The sequence below is a fragment of the Triturus cristatus genome, chromosome 4_2 (assembly GCF_964204655.1).
Source record: "Triturus cristatus chromosome 4_2, aTriCri1.1, whole genome shotgun sequence".
NCBI classification, from domain to species: domain Eukaryota; kingdom Metazoa; phylum Chordata; class Amphibia; order Caudata; family Salamandridae; genus Triturus; species Triturus cristatus.
This window is the reverse complement of record NC_140586.1, coordinates 777,883,909-777,903,361: the sequence shown is the minus strand read 5'-3', so window position 1 is coordinate 777,903,361 and position 19,453 is coordinate 777,883,909.

The window sequence follows — 19,453 nt, the reverse complement described above, 5'->3', positions numbered from 1 at the left end:
TATCACTAAATAAATCAATGTTCAGTCAGTGCTTTCACTTATGAAAAAAAAGACCTTACTTCTTCAGAGGAAAAAGTAAAGAAAAAATACTTTATTTCAACTTCTGAGAGGATGTGTCTCTATGGTGAGAGTTGCCTACTTTGGACCTGGGGAACCAGGTTGGAGTTTCAACGTAGCCTCGACATCTTTTGATGCTGGGCAAATCACTTAATCTCACTGTGCCTAAAAAATGTATGTGACCTTGTGTAAGGTAACTAGACATAATATCGAAAAACAAATATCGAGTAGCCAGAATATCGAGTTTTTAATATCGAATGGACAGAATATCGACTTGCAAAAATATAGTGGTGAAGAATATCGAAAAACAGGTAAGAAATATCGATTGCAATAATATAGAAGTAAGTAATATCGACAGTCATAATATAGTTGTTAAAAATATCGCATTTTTTATAGTGTTTTAAGTGTTAGTATATGTGTTAAAAGTATGTATTAATATTGGAATGTATGTTTATTTTTAAATTAATTAATTTTATGTTTTTTTATTTTTTTGTAATTTAATTCCGTAGCGGGTTGTGGGTTTATAGGGGAGTAGGGTGGGAAGTAATTTAATTATAGTACATTAAATAATAATTTATAGGAATTATTAATTATTTTTAATTTAATTTTGCGTTTTACTTCTGTAGCGGGTTGTGGGTTTATAGGGGAATAGGGTGGGAAGTAATTTAATTATAGATTATTAAAAATTAATTTATAGGAATTATTTATTTTTAATTTAATTTTGCGTTTTACTTCTGTAGCGGGTTGTGGGTTTATAGGGGAATAGGGTGGGAAGTAATTTAATTGTTATTAGTTAATTATTAATTGGTATTGAAAATTAATTGGTTGTTGATGAATTATTAATTGGTAAATAATTAGTATTAATTGGTAATTAATTTGTATTAATTGTTTAATTGATAATTATGTTAATTGTATTCATTTAATATTTGTAGCGGGCAGTGTGTTTATAGGGGAATATGGTGGCAAGTAATATAATTGTAAATAAATAATTATTTAATTTATTTGTGTATATTGTTAATTAATATATCTTTAATTTAATTTTGCGTTTTACTTCTGTAGCGGGTTGTGGGTTTATAAGGGAATAGGGTGAGAAGTAATTTAATTGTTATTAGTTAATTATTAGTTAATTATTAATTGGTATTGCAAATTAATTGGTTGTTGATTAATTATTAATTGGTAAATAATTAGTATTAATTGGTAATTAATTAGTATTAATAGTTTAATTGATGATTATGTTAATTGTATTCAATTAATATTTGTAGCGGGTATTGTGTTTATAGGGGAATATGGTGGGCAGTAATATAATTGGACAAAAATAATTATTTAAATAATTTGTGTATATCCTTAATTAATATATTATAAATTAATTATTAATTGGTATTATTTGCATTTATTAATGTTTGTTATTGAAAAACAATTGTTTGTTAATTAATTATTAATAGTTAATTAATTAAACAAAAATGTATTGGTATTTATAAATGATCAATTCTTGTGTGATTGGTAATTAATTGTAATACTTGTTTTTGTATTAATAATTAATTAATTAAAAAAAAAATACATTTATTATTTTCTCTACTATTGCACTTACTTGAGTGGGAATAGTAATTTTTACCCCTACGCTATCCAATGCTTTCCCTATTATTGCACTCTCTGGAGTGTGAATAGTAATTTTTACCCTCCCGCTATCCAACACTTTCCCTACTGTTGCATTCTCTGGAGTGGGAATAGTAATTTTTACCCCTACGCTATCCAACGCTTTCTCTAGTGTTGCACTCACTGGAGTGGGAATAGTAAATTTGACCCTCCCGCTATCCAACCCTTTCCCTACTGTTGCACTCTCTGGAGTGGGAATAGTAATTTTTACCCCTACGCTATCCAACGCTTTCCCTACTGTTGCACTCTCTGGAGTGGGAATAGTAATTTTTACCCTACCGCTATCCAACGCTTTCCCTACTGTTGCAGTCACTGGAGTGGGAATAGTAAATTTGACCCTCCCCCTATCCAACGCTTTCCCTACTGTTGCACTCTCTGGAGTGGGAATAGTAATTTTTACCCCTACGCTATCCAATGCTTTCCCTACTGTTGCACTCTCTGGAGTGGGAATAGTAATTTTTACCCTACCGCTATCCAACGCTTTCCCTACTGTTGCAGTCACTGGAGTGGGAATAGTAAATTTGACACTCCCGCTATCCAACGCTTTCCCTACTGTTGCACTCACTGGAGTGGGAATAGTAAATGTTACCCTCCCGCTATCCAATGCTTTCCCAACTGTTGCACTCTCTGGAGTGGGAATAGTAATTTTTACCCCTACGCTATCCAACGCTTTCCCTACTGTTGCACTCACTGGAGTGGGAATAGTAAATGTTACCCTCCCGCTATCCAACGCTTTCCCTACTGTTGCACTCTCTGGAGTGGGAATAGTAATTTTTACCCCTACGCTATCCAACGCTTTCCCTACTGCTGCACTCACTGGAGTGGGAATAGTAAATGTTACCCTCCCACTATCCAACGCTTTCCCTACTGTTGCATTCTCTGGAGTGGGAATAGTAATTTTTACGCGCCCGCTATCCTATACAGAAAATATTGAATATTTTTAATTAATATCACGTTAAGATATATATATTAATTTTTTTTTTTACTTACTTTAATTATTCATTAAGTTTACTGTTATTTTAAGTATTTTTAAGTATGTGTCAGTTAATTATATGTATTATTTTATTAATTTAACATTACTTTTAAAACATTTAAAAAATTCGATATTTTGACTAACTATATTATTTACAACGATATTTTGGATTCAATATTTTTGTAATTTCCTGTTTGGAGATATTTTGGTATTCTATATTTTGGCATCGATATTTTTGTAAGTCTATATTTTTGTAGTCGATATTATGTCAGTGATCCCTTGTGTAATGCAATAAGTGCATTTAAAGCACTTTGATACATTTGGATTGAGTTTGCACTATAGAAAACTGCAAAAAAAATGTAAAAATCGAAAGCCCAATAGCAATACACAAAATCAGAGGGTACCTCTATAATTACACCTATTTCCCATGTAACAGTCACAGTGATTTTGTGAAACAGCCTATAATGTTTCTCTAGCACAGATATCAAGTGGCATCTCAATGGAAAAATTTGCCTTTCACCCTTTTTTTAGTTTTAAAAGAAAGTTTATTGAGATTTAAGTACAACAAAATTGTAATAGAACAACATGTGTAGATTCAAACTAAAATGCTATCATTGCCATAAGCGAGGGGAAGAAATAAAGAAAGAAAGGAAGGAAAAAGAAAGGGAAGGGAGTAAGGATGATCAATTAACAGAGCAAAACACATATGTTAAGAACGTAATCATTGGTATACAGAAATATGCAAAAAGAGTATACAGATATACTAAATGTACAAGAACTTCTCCAATAACAATGCACAAATAAATATAAAACACTCTATATGTATATATACTTGAAACCATCAGGAATATTTCACAGAGGTTTGGGAAGTTCTTCCGCAGAAGGAGTATGGAAGGGTAGAGATCGTGCAGCTACATTTAAAAAATGTGTGATTGGCACCAATAATAAGTCACGTTTAATAGCCAGTGTAATGGGGTAAACATAGGCCCTGTCTAACCTATGGTGATAACAGACCCCATACCACCAAGCTTGAAAAGAGACTTTTGAGGCATCCTTCCAAGATTTAGTGATTTGTTGAAACGCTACAGCTATAAGTAGATCAATAATGGAAGTACTAGTAGTGGAAGAGGACCATACGTCTGAGATACTGCCTAAGAAAATATGTGAAAAATTAAAGGGAAAATGTGTAGAAAAAATGTTGTTGATCTGTTGCCACACATCATTCCAAAATTTATAAATCACGGGGCATGTAAATAACATATGTTTAAGATCTGCCATTGAAGCTGAACAAGACCAGCAAGTGGAAGGAATAGAGGGGTCAATCATATTTAGTTTAGCAGGAGTAATCAAAAGTCTATTGTATATAAAAAATAATGTTTGAGTTGTATTAGCTGCTCTAGATGACTTCCTTATCTTAATCCAAATTTTTTGCCATGTGGAAACAGAAAAAGAGTCCTCTAAATCTGATTCCCAGTCTTTTTCTACTTTAGATTTATCTCGAGTGTTAGAAGTATCCCGTAACTTCTTGTAAACTTGGGAAGCAGAAGAAGAAGCAAGCAAATAAGGGAGAGGAAGAGGAGAAGAGTTGGTATGGGTGATGGAATCAGAAAGGGAATCATAACTATTTTGTGCAGCTGCACTCAGTAGGTTATATTTAAATTCAAAGGAAATTGGTAAAGAAAAACAGGATTGAAGAATAGAAAAGGAAGCACAAGTACCTTCGTGAAAAAGTTGGTGAGTCCAACTAAGACCAAGGTCCATCCAGTCCTCCCAAAAAAGCATCCTATTTCTTATTTTCATAAGGGGGTTATACCACAAGGAAGATTGCAAGAAACGAGAGCGATCATCTAAACCGTCCAGGAAAAGAGGAGAAAACATTTTCCGAGAGTTTTTAAGAATAGGAAGAGAGAATCTCTTGGGAATATGAGACAGTGATACAAATTCTTCAAAATTGAAGGGGTGAAAGAAAGAAGATTCAACGTCTACCCACAAAGGCTGAGAAGCGATATCAGACAACTGGGCAGATAATAGGGAAACAGAATGCTTAAGAAAAAATGAGATATGATAAGAAGCAAAATCCGGAAAATTAACTCCACCCAACTGCTTAGGACATTTAAGTTTTGCAAAAGACATCCTAGCTTTCTTCTGGTGCCATAAGAATTTTGATAAGATGGAGTAAATATTTTTATAGCAAGATTTAGGGATATTAATTGGAAGATTAGAAAGATAGAACAAGATTATTGGAACTAACATCATTTTAATAGAGTCCAGTCTGCCCCATCAGGATAAAAACAAGGGATGCCACCGAGTTGTAGAGTCTTTTAGAGTTGTTGATAGATTTTTAAGGTTTAGTGTTACAGTGTCCTTAACTGAGGATTGAAACCATAATCCTAAATATTTGATCTTAGAAGGGCTCCAATGAAAAGAGGAGGCCCAAAAATCTACATGGAGACAAAATTTATTTAGAGGGAGGATTTCACACTTATCAACATTAAGTTTATAACCTGATACTTTCGCAAATTCAGAGACTTCAGATAAAAATGATGGAATAGAGGATTGGGGGTTGGAAATAAATAAAAGTATATCGTCCGCATAGGCAGAAAGTGTCAAATGTTTATCCCCATAGGGAAAAGCGGTGATATCTTTATTCTCTCGGATTTTTGTCAAGAAGGGTTCTAATGCTAAAATAAAAAGAAGAGGAGAAAGGGGACACCCCTGTCGTACACCTCTAAAGAGGGGAAACGAAGAGGAGACAAGACCGTTAGCTAATATAAAGGACCTAGGAAAGGAGTACAGTAAAGAGATGTAGGCAAGGAATTTCGGGCCAAAACCAAACCAAACAAGGACTGCAAACATAAATTGCCAGTTAACCCTATCAAATGCTTTCTCGGCGTCTAATGCAATAGCAGCTAAAGAAGATTGGTAGGAGTGAGATTTACTTAGTACATTAAAAAAGAGTCGAGTGTTGTCAGAAAGGTGACGACCCTTAATGAAACCGCATTGTTCTCTACCAATTAATTTAGGTAAAATCTTGTCGAGACGAAGCGCTAGAATTTTTGCAAATATTTTGTAATCCAGATTGATTAGAGAAATAGGCCTATAGTTTTTACATAAAGTATGATCCTTATTTTCTTTAGGAAGGAGACAAATTAAGGCTTCCTGAAAGGAGCCCCCAGATTGTTTGGACGATATAAAGAATGAAAATAGCTGATGGAGTTTAGGAACAAGCAAATTGGAGAAATGTAAATAGAATTCTATCGTGAACCCATCTGGTCCAGGAGCCTTGCCTTTTTTAAGCACTTGAATAGATTCCAAAATGTCTTTAGGACCAACAGCTGCTTCTAAAGGGGCAAAATCGAGATCTGGAAAGGAAGGGGAAGGGATAGAGGATAAATAGTGATCAATGTCAGTTGACAGAGGAGGAGACTCCGGAGTATAAAGATTTTGATAAAAGTTAGTGAATTCCAGTAGAATATCTTCATCCTTATGAAGAGTGATATTAGATGAAGAAACAATAGATTCGATTCTAGTACATTCTCTTTTAACTTTAAGATATTTGGCAAGAAGATTACCTGCCTTATTTTGTGCAGAATAATACTTGGCACTGGATTTGAGTAAAAATAAATTTGCAGATTCCGTGGAGAGCTTATTAAAGGAGAATTTGGCTTTGAGAAGCTTATCCAAATCAGAATGAGACTTCGTTAAATAATAAGAATGTTCCAATTGCTTAATTTGCAAGTTAAACGATTGTAAGGAGTGAGAGGCAGCACGTTTTTTACGAGAGACAAATGAAATAATGAAGTCTCTAGAAGCAGCTTTAAAAGTGTCCCATAACACCTGAGGGGATATTGTAGGAGACTCATTTTCTGTAAAAAATAGGGATGAAAATTCAAGGAAGGCTGGGGTAAATTTGGGATCTAATAGGAGAGAGTTATTAAACCTCCACCTTCTAGTACCTTTTATGGGGGGGAGTAAATCCAGGCGTAAAGAAACTGGGGCATGATCAGAAATTAGAATAGAACTTATTTCAGAGTGGCGAATATGTTGAGTCAAGGCCTTAGAAATAAAAATGTAATCAATCCGGGATTGGGAAGAATGAACCGGTGAGTAGTATGTGTATTCCCTAAGTGTAGGATGGCAGAGTCTCCAGGAGTCAACAAGAAAACGTTGGGAAATAGTGGAAGTAAATTGAGTGTGCATGGAAGAGGGCGAGAAGTGGCAGTTGGACCTTCGATCTATAATAGGATCCACAATTGTGTTACAATCCCCCCCCCAAAATGAGATAGTCATCAGAAGATTGCATCAAAGATGTGAGCATCTGGGGCCAAAATAATTTATCCTGTATGGTAGGAGCATATACATTAAAAATAGTTATAGGGATATTATCAATCAACAAAGATACAGTCACCCACCTACCATCAGAGTCATTGGCTTGGCTTATAACTTTGATATTTAACTGTTTATGACAGAGAATAGCAACACCATTACGTTTCCCTGAACCAGGGGATGCGAAAACGTGACCCACCCAATTACGACGTAATTTGGTGATTTCGGCTTCTTTTATATGAATTTCCTGTAATAACACAATATCCCCCTGTAAACTTGCTAAATGGGATAAAACACGTTGCTGCTTAATGGGGGAACCCAAACCTTTAACATTCCAAGTAAGTATAGTTATCGACATCTAAAAAATATAACTTATATCAAAAAGTTGTGTGAGAATCAAATATGTACAAAGGCAATAAAATACAAAGCATCTTATAAAAACTTGAGAGAAAATGACATTGCTCTTAGAGGAGTAATAATAGAGTAAGGAAGAGAAATAGGAAATAAGAGAAATTCTTGGAGAAAAGAGATTGTTAGCAAAGAGGCATGAAAGAAATAAGTTGAGAGTTAGAAATAGGGAAGAAGAGAAACAACAGAGATAGAAAAAGGGCCAAAGGAAAGAGCAAAAAGAATAAATAATAAGTGGGAAGGGAAAGAAGAAACATGTAGTGCAAAAAATAAAAGTACAAAACGACAGACACAAGTGATGAGGAAATAAGATAACAAGTAGACATACCACAAAAAGGAATGAAGAACGGGGTTGGTGAAGCCACATAAGGAAGACGGGACACTGAAACGGGAGACTCCAGGACGACGGTAAGGAAGGGACATCAGCTAAGCAAGTTGAGGAGAACAAGGAACGACGAAGGACCACAAAAAAAAATCGCTACCTGATGGAGGAAAGAAGAAGGAACAAGTTAATCCGACAAAATGGTACAAAAGACATTAGGGGAGAAACTAAACATCACTAAAGGTGAAACAAACAGATACTACTACAATACATAAAGCCATCATGACTGAGGCACTTCCATGGACTCTGTTCTGCAGCTGTTCAGAAATTGCTGGAGTAACATTGGATCCTCATAACTGGTAGTTTTATTATTATGAGTCACTTTAAAAAGACAGGGATGGAATAAACCGTAGCGTGCGTTTATGCAGGTCTCTTCTCCAAGAACTTTTTCAGACGGTCAGCAGTCGCTTTAGCATAATCCTGGGCGAAGAAAAGAGTAGAACCATTCCAAGCAATTTTCCCTCGCTGTTTGGCAGCCTGAAGAACTCGGAGTAGATCCGTATACTCCAAAAAGTACAAAATGACTCCTCTCGGCTTAGTAGATGATGAGGGAGAAGAACGGGATAACGTACCTAAGCGATGTGCTCTTTGGATATTTAATGAGGGTGTTTCAGGAAGACCCAAAAGAGTTGGTAAAAAAGATTTGAAAAAAGAAATTGGGTTAGCACCTTCAAGGCCTTCAACTAATCCGTAAATGCGCAGATTATTGCGCCTATTTCGATTTTCCAAATTTTCAATCTGTTGCCTAAGTTGAACAACCTCCTTAGAAAGAAGAGGAACTTGAGCCGTGAGATTTTGAACAGAGTCCACCCGTACTTCTAGGTCTCCAACTCTCTTTTCAGTGAGAGACCAGTTGGCTTCCAGATTCTGAAGTCTGACGTTAGTTTCTTCCATATGCGGCTTGAGAGCGCGAATTTCGTCAAGAAGGAGCTCCATAGATATCGGGGATGAAGAATTGGTGGGAGAGGGTGGGTTAGCTTTTACCCGTTTGCCAGAAGTAGATGGTGACGCAGAAGGTATCTTGGAGCTTTGTTTAGCGCTTAAGCGAGGAGTAAGTGGTGCAGTAGATTTTGGAGCCACCAGAGTCTTTGATGCTATCCTCAGTATGCTCCTGTAAAATATCGAAAGGATTATAGATAGGCTGTCCGGTTTTAGGTTTAAACCTATAATAACTGATAAAACTCCACCGGAAGGGAAATAGCCCTCACGAGTATAAACATATAAACACTGAAAAAACCCCTGCACAACCACAAACGAAATGCTATTCGAAGAAAGGGAAAGGAGAGTGAAAGAGTAATTTTTATTTCTTACTGAAGGGGCCAATACAATGTAACTTTGTTATATAAGGTAGCAGTAAGAAAAACTGGGATAACGTTATTGCTTGAGTTTTGTTGTTTAGGGATGTCACTAAAATATTGTTACTCCTTCCTTTTTTCAGTTATGTTGTCTTTGGTCTAACGATATAAGGGTTTGAAGAATGTTTTAGGTGTTGTTTATTTATTTTATAAACTGTAGAGAATCAGGAACTATCAAACTCATATTAAATGTTTTGGCTACGTGTGAGTCTTTCACTGATGGGAAAAATGAAGGTTTCAGAAGAATCTTTCCCAATATGTACAATCACATTTACCCACAAAGAATGTGTAAAAATCCTTGATACATCAGCTCCCCCTTTCTAGTGAGTCAGGATCGATAGTATGTGAATTGCCAAACACCCCAGGCTTTAAACATTCATTGCAAGGTATAGTGACAAGTATATGTGAAGAGTGCAGTCACAAAGCATCTGAGATGCTGGTGAAAACATGACACCAGACTTTTGGAAAACATGCAACGCAGTGTCACTTGGAATGCTGCTGCAAAAAGTTCTTACCAAGTTCCACAATGATTGGAGTGATATTGTTTTAATTTGCACTGATTCAGCAACGTATATAAAAAGGTTGTGTGATGACCTGTAAAAATTGATACCTGAGCTGAAGTGCTTCCCTGTAAGAGATCCTTGCCACTTGTTAGATGGTAGGCTGAAAGCATCTTTCCAATTTTCAGAGTAAATGAAGAGTGCTATTGACTTTTTAGTCCATTCTGGTGCACTGTTTTGTTATGCACGGAAACTAAAACTCAAATATTTCTCATGTTGTCCTTTGTGTGGCATCAAAGAAACAGTCATCCCAACTGTGTCACTTAGCTGGTGGTTCTCAGTCCTAGAGACCATGAATGCTATATTATCCACATGGCAACCGTTTACTGAACTTTTGCTGAGTGATGATGCCAAAGGCAATAAATGTGAGGATCTTTGGTCACATATTGATAGTGATTTTAAAAAAAGTACACTCTACTGCATTCTTAGATTTTTACTGCTGTAGTGGACATAATAACAAAACTAAAGTCTGAAAACACCCTAATCTACCAAGTGTTCAGCATAATTGGTGTAGATGTGCAACATCTCCTGGAGAGTAGGCTGGGCGACACTTTTAGTGACTTTTGCACTGCAACATATTCCATGTTAGAGTGCTTGCCACTTGGTAAGCAAAGAAATGTTGAGGAGCAATTCAGGAACATTCATTTTACCATGTATGAGAAATAACCCTTCACCAACCATGGCATTTGAAGTCAAGGAAGCCTCACTGTGCTACTCTGCACAAGTTATAGATCCCTTCTGTAAAGGGAAATTTACTCCGGAGTTTCAAAAGTGCTGCCTCATTTTTTACAGCTTCAATAACTCTAAGGGTGTATGCGTCCAGTTCAATGCATATGTCACAGAGAATCACAATCTTCAGGTGCACCAGTATTGGCATGGAAAGCTATGTCAGTGGCCAGAGTTAGCAAATTGTGTACTGGCTATTTTGGTGTTGCCTGTCTCAAGTGACAATGTTGAGAGGGCCTTTTCACAGATAAAAGTTTACATGGGAAGGAAAGAGTGAGCGTGCATGACCAAAGACTCACTGAAGAAGTAATGTATGGTGTACTACGATAAGTTTGATTTGTAAAAATGTATTTGGACCTCCTGAACACTGTACGTACACTATCTATATACCATGCACTATCAGTGCAGAAAGCAAGCAATAATAAAAGCAAAAAGTTCCATAAACACCGGAAAAACACTGTTTCTGTTGTATTTAATGGCGCAAAGATGTGTAATCACTGATAACCACTGTATATTTAAGGTATTGAAATCACTTGAAAACACTGAAAAAACCCCACCAGAAATTACCAAAAATAGAAACTGAAAACAGGAAAGCCTAATTATAGACCTCTAAACTCGCCTCGGTGGAAGGACGAGCAACACTAGAGTTGCCGCGAGGCATGGTGATATTTAAAAAGACACTCAGAGTCCCTTGAAAATAAACCAAGTGAAGACTTGGGAAAAAATGCAAAGAAAGTGAAAAAACACCAGTCCAGACAAATGTCAAAAATAATGTTCCACAGTAACTGCAAGCATAGAGGAAATGGCAACGATGGAAGGAACACCAGAAGACCAAATAAAATAAGCGTTGCCCAAAAGAAAGAAAAACATAATGACAAAAAAGGGTAGCCAACTGTTAACCAGCATCGTCATGCAGCCCCAGGTGTGAAGCAAGGGGTCGATGAAAAAACAAAATGGCGGCCGCGACGGTGAGGGAACAGAAAAAACATTAAATTAGGCTTGCTAGGCTCACCCTTTGAAAAAATTAGTGGCAGCATTCCGACGAGCGGCAGTTCCGATTGCCGGAACAAGCAAGTCCGACGTTTTTTAGTGATGAAACATTGCCGGCAGAAGTCGCGGACCCTCACGTCTCGGCGGAGCTCCCGAGAACAGCGGCCATCTTCTGAGGCTCCGAAGCCACGCCCCTGCCTTTCACCCTTTTAAAGGTGTTTTAGGGAGGACCGTTCTCTCGCTGGCTGGTTAGCCCTTTGCCTAAGAGGGGCATTTATGCATGTTTCCCTTCGGTTCCAACGTCACAGCACCACTTATGTCCTTTTCGGTGTTCGTAAGGTGAAGATATTGGCGGTAGGGGGACAGCACTGCTCATGGTGGTGGGCATCCTCGTATGATGCACCAACCCGAGATTGCCAGGACTCTGCCCTGACTCGCAGTTTGGTGGATGTTGCTTTTGCTGGATGTTCCTTAGGCCCAGACATAAGTCTGGCACCCAAATAAAGCTAGGAGCACACCCTGGGTAGCAGCAGTGTTGTTAAGGCATCAACCAATGCATTCTCTGGCGGGGGGGACACCTTGGCACAGCACAGAATACTGCCACAATACTTTCATCATCTTGCACTTTTAGACACTAGGGGGCATATCATCAAGGGCACTATCGCCGCTTTAGCGGCACTTTTTGCCGCTAAAGCTGCAATATTTTTATCGCCCTATCAGCAAGCTGTCGCTAACAGCTGTTAGCGACAGTTTACTGGCAATGGCGCCCCTTGTCAGCACGCCTCCCATCGCATCGCTAATGAGATGCAAAGGAGGCGTGTCTGACAAGACTCCCTTGGGAAAGTATCGCTAACCCATATGTCATATTGACAAGGAGGGTTAGCGATATTTAAAATTACGTTACGTATGCCTTAACGCAGGAATTTAACGTCTGTTAAATTCCTGACTAAGGAATACCTAACATGGGGGATGGATTGTGTGGCTAACACCACAGGCCCTATCATCTAGGATATCGCCATTTTCCACCATGGAAAACGGCGATTTCCCCACTATCTCTGGAATTTTAATCGCCTCGGCAATGCGCGTTGTTGATAACGTGCTAACCGGGCGATAAATTCCAGAGATAGCCGGAGATAAATATGCAAGCGCAAAGTGCGCTTTGCGATATTTATCGCCGGACCTTGATAATATGCCCCCTAGACTGTTCCGCATAGCTACCTGTTAACCTGTGGACAGGGGAGGTGTCCCTACCAGTGTACAATGGAGCACAAAAAGAGAGGGGATCTTCAAAACGACTATCTGTTTCCTTTCCTCCTACACACTAAAGAGTCAGGTACTTTAAGAAAGGTCTTGTCGGTGCTTTGTACATCAAAAGTGTCAATTGAAGGATCGGGGCTAAGTGTGAGTTTGTAACAGCCGTAAGCCCTAAACAAAGGCATATAATTTACCCAGAGAAAAAGGAAAAACCACTCAGGTAAATCCACACGAGACAGGATTCAAAGTGTAAACCATGAAGGGCTATTCAAAAATCGAATCAATACAGAAGGCAGAAGGCAAAAGGCAATGTTTTTCAATCAAATTAGAATAATGCAAAATGTGAATATATGCGAATATCATTGGGTGCGGAAATTGAGCTCTACTCAAGTCAAAAACCAGCACATGGTAAATAATGAGCAAAATGTCGGAAGTACTGCACAGTTCAAGGCAAGAAAGAACATGAAAATAATTCTAACTGCAGATCGATAAATAGACCAACATAGAATCTGTTCTCTAAAGGGATCAGGAAGGACCCTTGGAAGGTGATAAGAGGTTTAACACAGGGTCTTTGTTGAAGAATTGCTAGGAAGAATCGTAGCTCACCTCTCAGATGGAGAGGTTTTATTAAGGGTGGGCGGAGTTTGTGGAGTGGCACTACTTGGAGCTCCACGGAATTGAAAAAAAACTCTGTGGAACTCCGCTCCGCTCCCCTCCACCTACAATAAAAATGTTAAATGTAGGAAATAAACACTTACCTACTCCGGCTTCTCTGGGCTGCCCTCCTCCTCGCCATGGTCTCCTCCTCAACGTACCCATCCTCGCCAGTCACAAATCTTATACGTTGTGCATCTTGCGAGGACTGCGCATGCACGCATGCGTGCACATGCACAGTCCTCCCAAGATGTAAAAACAAGGGTTTGTGACCAGTGAGGATGGTAGACGGCGAGGAGGAGAGACCACGGCGAGAGGAGAGACCATGGCGAGGAGGAGGGCACGCCAGAGCAGGTAAGTGTTTATTTCCTACACTTTTATTGGGAGTGGGTGCAGGGGCTAAATCCACTCCGCCGCAGAATCAGATTTTTTGCCTGAACTACCATTCCCAAAGGAGTGCGAAGTTGGCAAAACTCCGCTAGTGGAGCAGAGTTTGACGACCAGTGCTACTTTTTTTACTTTTTTCAGCCGAGATACCATACAGCCACTGTAGTGAGACAAAGAAAGTTACATTTCTAAATACAATAGTAAAACAGAAAACACATCACATGGTGTGAATGTCTTTTGGTCTGCATCTAATAAATATGCTGTAGCATGCCTTACATAGAAAAAATAGGCATATTAAAAAACCATAAACAGCACCTCCATTCAACTGAGGAAGTGGCCTTCATTTGTTTACAGTTGTAAATCCGTCCTTTTCTGGAACCTCAGTACCAGAAAAGTAATAAATTTTTATAAATGTATTAGAGCCAACTAGACCATTGAGCTAACAGCATTTTGAATATGTAATACGTTAGTGAAGGTCGTATCTGAGACGCTCTGTGCCCAGGCAGAGAAAGAGAATAACAAAATATTGTTAAACTATGTGCAGCGGTGCTGCGCAATTAAAATGAAACTACGACTAGGCCCACTCAGGCTAAGTTAAGCACTTCAACACATTAAAACTAAATACAAACAATAAATGTATGTATAATTAATCTTAATTACAGCAAAATAATATCAATTTTAGAATTCTCACCCAGAACTTTCACCCTCTGATGGTAAATCTTCATCACAAAACCAGGCTACAAACCCAATTCATAATTTTTGCATTGCTTTTTCTGTCTTGAATTCTCCAGTCCTTGCAATTCATCAAATACCTCAGCCTTGATATCTTCCAATTCATATTCAGACTTCTCCCTCTTTTTATCAGTCCCTATTTCTACATTCTTAATCTCACGTTGAAATGTTTTCTACAAAATACTACTCCAAAGAACTTAAGAAAAAGTAATACATCTATTATGCACAAGACAATTATGATTAGTGGAGTTAAATCTTTTCTCAACAAGCCACCTGCAATATCACCAAACCAATTGCAACAACACTCAATTGATCATCTTCTGATTAATCTTGGTTAAAGCTCCAGCTGTGTTAGTTGCAGGTCGATCCACCAACATCTACAGCTTTCTAATCGTCATATCATTCAAAGCAATACCAATATGAGGAATCAATACACTAATTATATCCATAAGAATGTGTACAAAACTACATTTTACTCTCTGGAGTCCACTTTCACTCATGTCATTCATGTGATACACTCAAGGGAACACCAAAGCATTCACCCACCTAATTTCAAGATAAGTTAAAATAAGCTGTTTACCACACACATAATAAATGCCTCTATAAATGAGTTCTATACCTTTCAAGAGTTCACTATCAGCCATAAAACTATAATTACACATGCACTTTTCAACACTTTCATATGATTCCAGAGTGTCAGTCTTCTCAAATATCGTACACAAAACTAATTTTCTCTCTTGTTCAATTTTAAGCCTAGGACACAACTCTAAATTTCCAAATCTTCCATACGCTTAAATCTGCAACTCATTCTCATTTGCTTAATTCAATTTCCTACCAAATTGTACTCATCTCTCATTAAAATCTCTAATAAAATTCTGTTCAACACTACTCAATTTGCAATCACTCTTCTCATTGTTAGTATCAGTTACTCTAAAAGGATTATTTACTTTAATATGATCGGAAGCAGAATTAAAACCCACAACGATAGGTAATTTCTTTAAATGGAAATCTGCATCTACATCATTAATCTCCAGGAAGTCTTGATCACAAAGAATTTATATGAACATGACCCACGTGAGTCTGTAGATGAGTGGAAATTGCTTATATGTTACTCACTTTGTAACAGAAACAGAAAGATATGTATAAACAATACAATTTGTTGCATTCATCATCTGTAAATACTCTTTCAACAGACTAGCACATACATTCTCAGAATAGTCATTAATAAACATTTCATTATTAATTTATCTCTTATCTCTAGAAACATTAATACCAATATATGATCCAGTTCCAGATTTGAGTAAAGCATCTCCAACTGAAGAATAAAGGCTAACCAGGATACCTATCAGAATTAGTATCCGGAACACCACAGAAAATATTTTCAAAACTATACAAGAACTCTTTCTAATTTTGGTCATGACTCCTTTCTATAAAAACCTAATAAAATCAAAATCCAAACCAAAAATCTAATCTTTTACTATATATATATATATATATATAAAGATTACCTACTGGCGGTCGCCAGTAGGTAGTTATAGTTAGAACCTAGTTTACATAGGTAACTCATTTTTTGTTTTCCCAATAACTTTGGTGCTGGTTGACGAATCTTCGCGAAATTTTCAAAACTTATGGCCCGCTCCGGTCATCTCCTATGCTTAAAGTTTCGGGGTGATTCACTAAGCGGGGGCCGAGAGAAAAGGGGGGTCCCAAAACATGTTTTCTCCATGTTATTTCCCATAGAAAACTTTAGACACGACTACAGCCCGAACTGCTAAACAGAATTACACCAAATTTAGCAAAAAGATAGCCCTTGGCTCAGAAAGAGACCTTTTTGTTAAATGGTGTAAATCCGTTCTATAGTTCCTGAGAAATTCAAAAAATAGAGGTAAAAAAATGCATTTCCCATAAGAAACTTTAGCTACAGCTCGAACTGCTGAACAGAATTACACCAAATTTGGCAAAAAGGTAGTGCTTGGTTTAGAAAGCGCCCTTTTTTTAAAATGGTGTAAATCCATTCAGAAGTTGCTGAGAAAATCAAAAAATAAAGGTTTCGATATCTATGGCCGTGGAGGATCCGCGGACCTTCCCGACCACGAGCTTTATTCTAATTGACTGTCAACACTCCAATCCACGAAGTGTTGGCAGCCATTTTGTGACTCAGTAGAAGCAACTCAGAAGAAAACAGGGAAACTAAGGTGAAAAAAAAAGAAAAGGGGGTAGGGTAGAAACACCCTGACCCCCTAGGCTTGCTCAGGGGATCCCAGGATTTTTGTTTAAAAAACAGTAGAATGCATGCTAGGTGTGCGGATTCGAATGAAAAATTCTAAAAAATGAAGAAAGGGCTTTCTCGCTTTGTTATTTTTAACCTCCCGGGTGGGCCAGGTGCTGGGGCGATTTGGCAAATATAAAGCGAGGGGCCCGCAAGGGCCCCTGCAGCCTCGGTGACCGCCACCTCCCCGGGGCTCTGTTTTTTAAATAAAAAAATGTGGGGGGGGGGCTCGAGCCCCCCCACATGCCCCGGGGACCACCACCTCCCCGGAGCACTAACTGTTAAAAGGCGGGGGTCCATTTTGGAACCCCGGGGACCACCACCTCCCTGGGGCTTTGCAAAAGTTGGGAGGGGGCCCGTGGGGCCCCCCTCCTGGAGCCTTTGATGGCTCTGGGGACCGCCACCCCCCAAGGCTGGCTCCTGCAGTGTCCCGGGGTGTCCACCCCGGGACACTGCTGTTTGCTATGGTAGGGCGGGAGCACGTCTCCCACCCTACCGTAGCAAACTCTGGTTTGGATTTTGGAAGAAAGAGCAGGGAAACCTGCTCTCTCTTCCAAAATCTAAACCAGAATTGCTTTTCCACATGAGGAGCTGCATGTCAGCAGCTCCCCATGTGGAAAAGCAGTGCCGGCTCTCGCAGGACGCGGAGAGACGGGACCGTGGGGGCATTGGGGCTCCCCCCACGGTCCCCATTGAAGTGTATAGGTCCCGGGGGATGGGGTCCCTGGGGCGAATATAAATTAGTGGTAGAAGCCTGGGTTTTTTTGTCGAAAAATTTGGAGTCGTGACCCTAGTGCGGCACTCAGCGCAGCCGCTGGTGTGAACGCGAGGGGTGCGCGGCTCCCAGCACGGCCCCCTGGTGTGAGTGCAAGGGGTGCGTGACTCCCAGCGCAGCCCCCTGGTGTGAACACAAGGGGTGCGTGACTCCCAGCGAGGCACCCTGGTGTGAACACGAGGGGTGCGCGACTCCCAGTGCGATTCCCTGGTGTGAACGCGAGGGGATCGTGACTCCTATTCATGCTGGGTGCGAGAATCCCAGAAAAAAAATGTTTTTTTAATTATAAACCTAGGTTATATGTTTGGATCTTAGGTGACTCTAAAAAGAGCCCTTGTGTTTATTGGGAAAATTAGGCAACTGGATGTAAGTGCTGATGCAGAGTCTAAAGTTGTTGAGAAGGACTCTGTTTCCCTCATCTGTGAAATGTACACCATCTCTCCTGTAGATGCCATTCATATTAAAACGCAGATTGTTGTTGTATATGGAGCCCATACTATGTTCTCTGAGATAAGCAGAAACTGCTTTATTGACATTGTTTCTTGCTTTCTCAATCTGTGGAAAAAATTGATTGGACCAGTTCCATTTCTGTCTTTGGCATATGTTAGAGTAGACAAAGGCAGTTTTGTGGAAAAGTAACATCAATTCTGCAAAGGTGTCCTTCATTAGCATTTCCAGACTCACCCCAGTCAATGTGCCTAGGTCATTGCCACCACAGTGCACAATCATGAGGTCAGGGGCTTGGAGATGTAAAAAGGTTTTAACCAAAGGCATCAATTGGTGGTACTTTAATCCTCTTTGTCCAATCCATTTAATGTCCACATTTTGCAAAGCTAGATCTTTGTCAATACCTCTGTGTTCAGCATATCTTTTGCACCATAAAAAATATCTGTGTCCCACAATCCACAATCTAAGCATCTTGAAGGGAAGTCTGGATGCACTGAAAAGATGTCTGTAGGTGAAGTAGGCAGTTTGTAGAATAAGAGGTATCTGAAATGGTGGATAAGATGCAGTTTAAAAAAAAAGAGAAATGATTGGCTTTTTAAGATTATTATATAAAGTTGGCTACTTACCAACTTGTTTCCAAATGAAAATATAGTTCCTGTAAAAATATACAAAAAAATTGCAGAAAATAAATCTATAATCTGCCTAATGCCAACACTGCGAGAGTGTTCTACATTCAATGAAGAACTTTTAAAGCTGGAAAATGAACACATAATAAAAATGGAAGCCATTGATAAAATAGAGCATGAAGGAATTACTATTATTTTGACGGAAAAATTGAAAACAAAATTGGATTCTTTAGAAAAATCTATATCGAAAACTGCTGGTTTAGAAAAGAATTTATATGCATGTGTAAACTGTCGGGTTATTTTATGGTGTAATTTGGATGTGGAAAAAGGTTTAGTAAATGGAGCAATGGGAAAAGTTGTTGATTTTGTTAGTTATCAAAAAAAAGATAGAATTGAATGTTTGAAAATCAAATTTGATCAGATTGAAGAAGTAAAACAAATTGCTTTGTTGTTCTGCTAGTTTTTTGCTTTTTAAAGATTTGTATGTTCGTAAAAAACAGTTTCCTCTTTCTTTGGCATATGCGGTGACTATTCATAAATCTCAAGGTTTAAGTGTAGACAGTGCTTTGGTAACCATTGGAAGTACCGTATTTAAAGAGGATATGGCATATGTTGCTTTGTCCCCAGTCAGAACTTTATCTGGATTGCATTTGATTGATTTTGATGAGAGAAAGAGTAGTGCAGATGTAAATTGTGTAAGAGAGTATAATCGGTTAAGGAAACTGTATGCTCCCAATTTAGGTGAATATCCTGTATATGAAAAGTGTGTAGTAGGTTGAAAAAGAAGGTATGAGAATATCTGTAGTGAAGTTAAAGAGAAGAAAAAAAATCAAGATAATGTTGAGATTCCAAGCATAAAGAAAAAGGACACTATTGAAT